Consider the following 9,870-nt stretch of genomic DNA (forward strand, 5'->3'; position numbering starts at 1 on the left):
TAGTTCTATATGTTTCAGAGAGCTGCATGCACAGCTATAAAATAGATAATAATGCAATTATAAAACAGTAAAATACTAAAGTCTATGTAAAAATTCTGCTACCTAAAAACTTCGACAATTTGAGCAAAGTAGAGACCCCGCCGACTGTCGAAAATGCTCTTCCAGGTTTTACCTGTTCGAAATATTTTCACAAACACGAATAACGGAAGAGTTCCGAAAATGCCCTTTTTAATGAATTCGTAACGTTTCGTTAATGTTCAATGTTTTTAAAAAAAATAATTGCGTGCATACGATATCTGAATAAATTAGAGCTGATCATCTACATTTCTATTATTGAAACAGACACAGAAATTTGTCTACCGTTTATAAATAAGTTTTATTACTATTATATTACTAGTGATAATCGGCATAGTATTTGTTACTAGGTAAATTAAATAACACAAATGTCGTTTAAAACTAATACTTTCCGTTAGGTTTAATTTCAAAATTCACTAACTAATACATAGTATAATGGATGACATTCTTCATCCATTTCACCTATAATTTAAGAACATACATCCAAATTATCCCAAAGAAATGTCCCATTAGCTCTTAATGTATATTTTATCTTTGTACCGTTATACCACAAACTTCTATCAAACCTTTCACGCTGTATTAATATTGAGAAGCTGGTAAGTGGTCATCAATGTAACAAATACATAAATACACCTTACTTGTATAATAAAGTAAAAGCTGAACAAATATAAAAAGTTTAAAAGATAATGAAAGATGACTAAATATTTAATTGTTTATTATAATACAACGTATAAAGTTCCGTATATATTCATGGTTATAGGAATATTGTCATTTTCTCTAATAAAATCTGGTCAATACTGAATGTATGTATATAACAAATCGATAAAAAAATGGCTTTATACCTGTATAAATAAGAACAACAAATTGACAAGAATTAACATATTAGGTTGGGGAAAAAGCCTTTTCGCATTATACACGTAGTATGTATGAACTTGTAATAAAATCTCTTTGGCTATACTATTTGTATCTGGCTGGTTTTGGTATTGTTACGAGCTAGGGGATCGGATAGAAAATGCCGTAGATTTCTTCAAGGGTTTATTTCTTGGTAATCAACGAGGAATTTATGAGCACAAATTAATTGCAGAAATGCACTAATTGCACACACAAAAACACAATACTCCACTTATGCACACTTCACTGTGACTGAAAGTACTGTGACTTTATCACTTGTATTCACTTTATTCGCACTTTATCGCTTCGGTGTTTCTCTCTTGTTATCGAATTCCAAACTAAAGGTGACTAGTCGCGTTTCGGCTCGCTTATATATCCCTGGGAATAATTCTAAACAATATTCGAGAACTTTCTAGGCGGGCTTGCTACTGAGTAGCGATTGCACAATTCTAGAACGTCCGCACTCTTTGTCTCTTTCGCACGTTGCTCCGTCCTTGTCGTACGGCGTTCTAGAGTGCTCAGTCTAGTTTCGAGAATGTTCTGATCTTCTCTGTCTCTCGCGTATCATTTCGTCCTTGTCTCACACCTAGAAAGTTCGGTCTAGAATATTCCTTCATAAAAGGGGTATACCTAGGCCTGAAAACGCCTGAAAACGGGTCCCCTGAAAACTGCACCACTCTACTACACATGTTCTGAAACCGACTGAAAAAAGGTTTCAGCTTCCTGAAAACTAGGGTAACATTATGGAAATTACAATTTTGTAATATGTGATTGACCCTCTCCTGAAACGGTCAAAAATCATATCACAGCCTGCTGAAAAGTTTTCTAGTGGAAAAATCTAGAAACATTGCAGTCGACCCGTCTTCGTAACAGTATCATTAAAAGTTTAAATTTTAATGAAGATAATTACACAGTACACAGACAGACACAGAAAAATTAGTAAAATGTGTGGTTTTATTTTTATTTTTCGTACTGTTAAGATGAGTGAATCTTATGAATAAATTCGATACATTTTAAAATTGTACTACAAAAAAGGTAAAAATGCAAGCCCAAGTTGCAAAAAAAATTTGCGATGCTTATAGGCCTAGTACCTACAGTGCCTGTGAGAGTAGCACAAATTTGGTTTAAGCGTGAAAGATGAAAGTCGCTCTGGTCGCCCTATTACGGATAAAATGGACCTCATTTTTGAAAAAGTGGAGCAAGATCGGCATATCAGTTCAGTATCATAGTAACGACGTAGATAAGAACTGAGAATTGACCACAAAACAGTTTTTACAGTATATTCCTGACCTTTCACCTTCAGATTTCCACCTGTTTCGGTCTCATCAGAATTCTTTAGGCATTGTCAGGTTAACATTACGAGAGGACTGCCAAAACCAATTGTCGCGGTATTTTGATCAGAAGCCCAAAAATTTATATAGCAATGGGATCATGTCCTTACCTAAAAGATGACAATAAGTTAACAATAACAATGGTACCTACTGGTAATGGTACATACCTTAGTTAAATGTAAATAATATTAAAAAATGTTGTGAATTTTCTTAAAAAATGCGAAGAAACTTTTTCCTCAACCTATTATTTTGTGGATATGAGTTTTTCAGAACCACTAAATAAATTTAAATAAATGTCTATTTAAGTCAGAGTTTATTAACTGCCATATCACCCAAATTCTAGATGCGTTACATTTTTGAATGCGGAAATCCGCAAGCTATCTTTGTGTAAAGTAAAACAGACAGGATCCCGTATTTCTTATATATACGTATATGTATGTTAGTTTCTATAAATATTTGTTTGACATTTTTTACTCGTGTTTAGTAGCTTCATAGTTTCGTGGCATTTTGCGTAATTTGACGTTTTATGGTTGACGTTAACAAATATGAAATTATTTCACTACGTAGATAAACTCAAGGAAATTAGCTAGTCGCATATATACAATGCTAATTACATAACAAAAAGCTTTCAAAGCTCTCGATTGAATCGCAGTCAAGTTGGGGTCGCGCCCTTTTATATTTTATTAGCCTCTTAAATAACATTGTTACCAAATTTGGTCGTAGATTTATCCTCCCAACTTTTTTCATAACAATATTTTATAAATAAAAAGGTTTCGAAGGTTCAAATGATATTATTTCAAATGTAAATTACACCAAGTATTAAATTCTTTATTGATTTATCCAATCTAAATTATAAGATATTTACATTTAAAACAGCTATTATAAATTGTGGTGTGTAATAAATGTAAATGTTTTAATAACTTAGCTATATTTCTAGATATAAAACTGTATGCTTAATGTTTATTTATGTGCATAAGTACGCATCAACTGAATTGAAATTGTTGAATGTCTTTTGGAACAAAAAATACTTACTTAATACAACATCCGCAACTTACTCTTCTTATATTACGTAATCATATACGTATATAACGTCCCCCAATTCTATTTAATATATCAATTATCATGGATTAAATCTTTAGAGAGATATAATCTACAACATATATATGCAATTAAAGGATTATTAGTTCAACAGAAGTTCTGAAATTTCAATATATCACAAGTGTACCCATTTCATTCTACTCGAAATTGTTTTTCTTGTTCACATAGATAGCATTCAATTTAAATAAAATAATAAGTAAAACGCGGCGTAACTCAAATACATAAAACAATAGGATAATCTAAATAGAACGTTAAGAGTTTCTAATTGGTCATCAATATAGTGTTTATTTTTTGTACTCTGTTATATCCTTAAATTGATATTAAATTTAGTAAAAAAAAATCAGTAGTAAATTGGAGTGAAATGAAGGAGCGTCCCGCCGCGGGACGGAGCGGAGAATAACACATGGGGTGCAGCGAAGGGTGCGGCGCGGGCAACCCACTGAAAAGTGCGCGGGTGGGGCTGAACAAACTCGCGGGGACATACAATTGACGTCTCGCTTTTTATATTAAAAAATATTAAAATTGAATACTTTATAATTAGTACTCGGATTTTTTAGCGTGGAATTTAAAAAAAACAAGATCGATTTTTAAATGTAACTAATAAGATATGTTAAGAATTAGTTATAGTAAAATTGCCAAATAACTTAAATCCACATTAAAACTTATCAATTTAGTCATAGACAATTTCTTCATTGTTAGTAATAATTTAAGTTTCTCTACACGAACGCTAATTAAATACAAATTCCAACTTTAAACTGTCATGTAAAGCTGCAAATGATAACAGTGTAGTTACCATGATAAGACTTAAATAGAAAGTATGTCACATTCGCGTTGACTTCCGGTCGTAAATCTTACGAAAACATGACACGATAAGAAAAAAATTAAATGAAAATATCGAAAAATGTGTTTATATTAAAGACGCCACTCGAAGTCCCTCCAGCATGTACTCTCAAATAGGGGAACAAGCATTTTAGCATTACCCCCGTGCACAACTCTTCCCGCGGGGAGGGGTGGCCCACGGCGACGTAAAAATCAATATGCTGGAGTTGTTAAATCACGCTTATAAACGAGCACTCGTCTTCGTTTCATTTCTAAAATTGCTTAAGTATATGAATACCCTTTAAAATTGTTCATAATAATATCCCTAACTAAACTAACACGTGGGTGGAGAGATCGCACTTGGAACGCCGCCCGTCAGATTAGTAGTTCTATATAAAATCTTCCTTTTATGCATAAAATATTTACATTCACTTTAATTTTCGTCCTTACGTTCCGTGAGATGTTTCCCCGATTCAGTATAAGTAGGTACCTAAATAATATAATTTATTTCAATTAAGTCTTGGATCCTATTTCTATTCCTTTTTATTCATGTTCACCGCATTTTTAATGATACATATTAGGTTACCAAACGTTACGTCAAAATATATTTTAAATGACCATGTCTTTAAACGGTATCGAAATTTACTAAGCATTGACTAACAAAAACATTCCTAAACGTTAAATTATTATCAGAATCTAATGACAGAGCTTTAGGCGTCATATAAGAACTTACAAGAGATGCAATTACTCAAAGCAATAAAAATTATAAATTAGATGTTAGTAAAAACTTCATATATTTTACAAGCTTAGAAGATATCCTAAACTTAGATATACTAAATAAGCTGAAGCTATATAAAGCTTAGATATACTAAATATGTATTGTATACATACCTCATTGGAAACATAAAATACCAGAACGTAAAGACTGAGATTTAGGAATGCAAAGATTAATTAGTAATTAATTTATTATTAATTTGGATTCTTCGAATTAATTTACTAAATTGTAGTCGATCAAAATTTTCTATGTTTAAAGATTTGATTATTAAAATAGCTATCTGTATATTTAATTATTTCTTACATACGAATTTAATTCCTTTTCTGGTGTTCCTCATACATAAATCAATATATTTATAGTATTCGAATTAAATTGTCTGGAGGAATTTTAAGTTGCTAACTACTCAACAATCAATAACATCTTGGTATTCGACCCAAAAACCCGAAAGAAGTTTGCAATTCAACGTCTAATTTTTTATTTTGTTTTTAATTTATGTTCAACGTTATCCCCGTTCTTCTTTGTATGTATTTTTGCTTGTAGTTGTGACTATAGCACGCATGATGTCAACACAAATTTTTAGTGACAGTTTACATTTTTATATATAAAAATTTAAATCATCGCGAAAACGTACCGAATTTGGTTGGGCTGAGCTGTACAATTACTAATATTTAAAAAAAAATAGAATAGACGTTATAATATACGATTTTTCTTAGTTATGATTATAATATTCTATATAGGTACATTACACTTCTTAGATAATTTAATCCATTTTACTATGACATCACAAATGTGTGTATATTTATATATGTTTCTCTCTATTTCGCATATTTATGTTGCACTTTATTGGAGAATTATTTTATTACATATTACAAAATTTTAATTAGAATTTTCAAATAAGTAGTTATCACATAATATTTACTAACAGGATCTTACGTGAGGTATGCATAAGAATAATTGAAAAATGTATTGATGACGTAAATAATAAATATTATTAGTTTAAGAATTAACTACATTTAAATTTCTTTTTTTTAATTAAACATTTTCCTTGTTGCCAATACAATATTATATTATTATCTTGATAAAAATGTGAAATAGTTACCTAAAAGTAAAAAGTAATATTACTTGTCCTGTTAAAGTGGGTCACCCCCCGGGCCCCCTGTTCCCTGTCCCTCTCCCCGCTGCCCCCACCCCCACCCCTACGTCGCCGTCTCTCGGCCGCCCGCGACTGCCCCCTTACCCCCATCCACCCCTAACATTCATTGTGCCGCAATATATTTCTTTTTATGTGCAAACAGAAAAGTCATTTATTTAAATTTTCTCACGAATTCGCATCGCAATTTTATTTTATTATATTATCTATATCGCATTTAGATTGCTCTGAATTTGATTATTGAAACATGTATAGAAATTGGATGGTGTATAATTCGATTCATACATGCCGACCTTATTTAGAAGTGTTTTTGACGTCTTAATAAAAATGTTTACCAAGAATTTCCGTAATGTTAAAACAAATTGAAGTTATTTAATTTCATGAATTTCATGAAATCTTTGAAGCGAGCTCGCGTCATCGCTATTAAGTCCCCAAATAATTAAATTGAAAGCTCTCGACGTTGTAGAGAATAATATTAAACTCAATCACATTGAAAGATCACAATTTTCCTACATTACAATATAATAGGTACATTTTAAAGACTTTAAGTAAATTGAAAATTGTTGTTTGTTTATCGGAAAAATATAGAATTACTTTTGTATAGTTTTTAATAAAATATTTTTATAACATTGGCATTATGCAATACTTTTTTCTTCTGAATACTTTTCTCATATTTACATAATGTAATAAGAATTATTTAAATTTGTTGTAATTTTTGTTATTTATTCCATTATTATTTTAACAAATGTTGAGGTTATAAATGATAGATGCTTTGACCATTTCGGCCTTAAATATGGGTGTTTTCTTAATAAAAAGGGCATAATGATATTTCATATGCAAGTAGATGACTACGTCCCTGACGCGATCGATTTCTGGGTGCTGGTTTGTAATAATGTAATATAAAAATTTCATTAGTGCACAACCCGGCTGCGAACGCATCACGTCAGGAGAGCCTCTCGCCTAGACACTAGGCTCTCACTAAAATAGATGCGTATCTGCCACATTCCCATTGTAGGGTTGCCGGACAGCAACGTATGTTTACCTTACATGTTTCATGTTTATTTAAGATTATTTAAACCAATCAAACGATCAGAGGCATAAGAAATACCATACCATAACCAGTACAAAATCTATGATATAATACTCTGGCCTAAGAATTCTGAATTCACAGTAAGTTTAAATGTCTATTTGAATATAAAGGAGGTTTATTTGAAAATATTACTAATTATAACCAATATAAATAAAATTGTTATGCGCATAGATGCAAACCATCGGTAGAAAATTAAATATGTAGTGTATATATGGATATATATATTAGGTAATTTCTTAGTGTAAATTTATATGTTTATACAAAATATATGTATAAAATAAGGTCCTGCACCACAAGAGTCGGGGATATTGGGATTTTTATAAAAGAAAAAAACCATCGGCATCCATATTCATCAAATTGGATAACTTCACAGATTTTTTAAATCTCATAATATGAAGCGTGAGCGAGTGCATGAGACTGAAGATTGTGAGACATTAGAACATTTTGACAGAATAGCTACATTTATGGATGTACGCTATAGGCTGTAAAATATCAGGCTATGACCGAATTAAGGGGTTAAAACAATTTTATAGAAAAAAAATACATTTTGGAGTTATTATTATGTGCATGTTTACTAAATGCAAATCAATAAAATATATACTTTATAAATGTAATATGTTAATATAAAAGGTAATACTTCTTTGGCACAATTAACATATTACAGAATATATAAAATATGTATTTCGTGAAAACGTAATCCAACTATATCTATACTTGTAATTTAGTTACTTTATATCATCGGATAGTGTAGCATGCGTAGACATTATTAATTGTGCAATTCAAACATATTACGAAATATTCGCGCTATAACACAAACAGGTGTTTACAGTCAGAGCTCAGTAATGAAGCAGCGATAAAAAGCGTCGTTGGCACGACCGCGTTCATTCATACAACGAGGGCACGGCTCGTCGCACGAACTACGTACGCATTCCTTGACAGCTGATATGCAGACCAATGAAGACACACTGCCTTTTCTTGCTGCCTTAACTGGCTGTACAATGACGTGTGTAGCACCGCGTAATCAAAATGAAGAATGAGTTATAGGTTTATAAGTGGGTTGTTTATTATTATGAAGTCGCTGTATCATAGTGTTTAACCACTACAATATATCTAGAGTAACATGTAATTTTGAATAAAGAACACAATAAAATATCAATGTAACGACTTCGCTGTCAACGCGTAGCGCGTCGTCCGTAGCGCGTAGCTAATTACTACAGCCGCAAATGTCCGCGTTTCTTCATAAAGCTCGACAATAATCAGTCACACGAATAAAAGGTCGTTTCCTTGTTTTCATTGAGAGGGAATACAAGCAGTGTTGAGCACGAGTGCGGGCGGGGTCACTTAAAGTTAGTGTCGGCTCGTAAACGTATCGGGCGGCTACAGGCTACCGCTCGCTGCCGGCTCGCCAGGCCCCGCGGCGACCGCACTCGACACGCTGCACGTCGCCGGCTGAATCGCACCCATTCACACGCTATCATTGTGTGGATATTACTTGCGAATACCTATTATTGAATTTTTTTTAAATTTACAACTACTTTGATTTTTTAGTCTTAATACACTTTAGTTTACCTTGTGAACTATATTAATTAAGTGTTAATATACTTTATTGAAGTATCTTTGTTGAAGCATTTCACTATAAAACTTTGAGATAGATTAGAAGCAATATGAAAAAAATATTTAAAATTTTACAATACTTATTAGAGTAAGAAGAAAGAAACCTTGAAATATTGCACGTTTTTCGCTTGAATAAAGTACAAGCTAATCTTTAAAGAGGATACAATTCGGAACTTTCGGTAAGAATAACCAAAAAAAATTATATATTTTTTTTAAATCATATTATCAAGTGCAAAACATTAAAAAGCTAATCTAAAACAAATTATAATTTGAAATCCTCTATTAGTAAAGTTCGCAAGGCATATCCATACTAGGCTCCCTTGGGAAAGGCGGCGGCGGCGTTCCGACAACAGACAGCGGGTGTCAGCCGCCACGTGCTACCCAAGGCCACTCGCTTAGTGTCAAGGTCATTGCCACTCCAGCTCAGTACACGCGGCTCCCACGCTTCTCCTGTCACCACAAATAGACCAACCCACTCTCAACAACCTGTACACCGCAAAACTGGCTCAGAGGAATCAGAAATGACTCATACAAATTCCCTCCTGCTGAGGTTGTTGTATTAGCAGACTTTGGTTAAAAGCTGACACAAAGTGACTACAATCACGTATGACCTCCAGTGTGGGTAAGTTAAATATTCCTCTAGGGTTGCTCTGGGCTCTGCCAATATCCAGTCTCCGTGCTGGTAGGCTGATAGTATGTTTCAACACTCTTTGTTTATTTCTGTTTGTATTTCAGGCCTTAAACTACATCCAAACAAAAACTCTCTAGTATTTTTATGAATAATACGTATACGCTATATATAATATTTACATTTTAAATATTAAGATCTTTCTATAACTATAGGAATGTCGTAATGTAAAAGCGGTTGGTGCAGTACAAAGTTTTCCTAAGACTCGATACTAAAAGTTCAATCAGAAAATAAGCCCGCCGTAGTTAAAATAGATTAAACAATCTATTTATAGATTTATTATTCATAACGATTTATTCAAAAAAATCACAATGTGATATTAAACACCAGCTTGTGGAA

Source organism: Pieris brassicae, chromosome 6, assembly GCF_905147105.1.
Source record: "Pieris brassicae chromosome 6, ilPieBrab1.1, whole genome shotgun sequence".
Classification (NCBI taxonomy): domain Eukaryota; kingdom Metazoa; phylum Arthropoda; class Insecta; order Lepidoptera; family Pieridae; genus Pieris; species Pieris brassicae.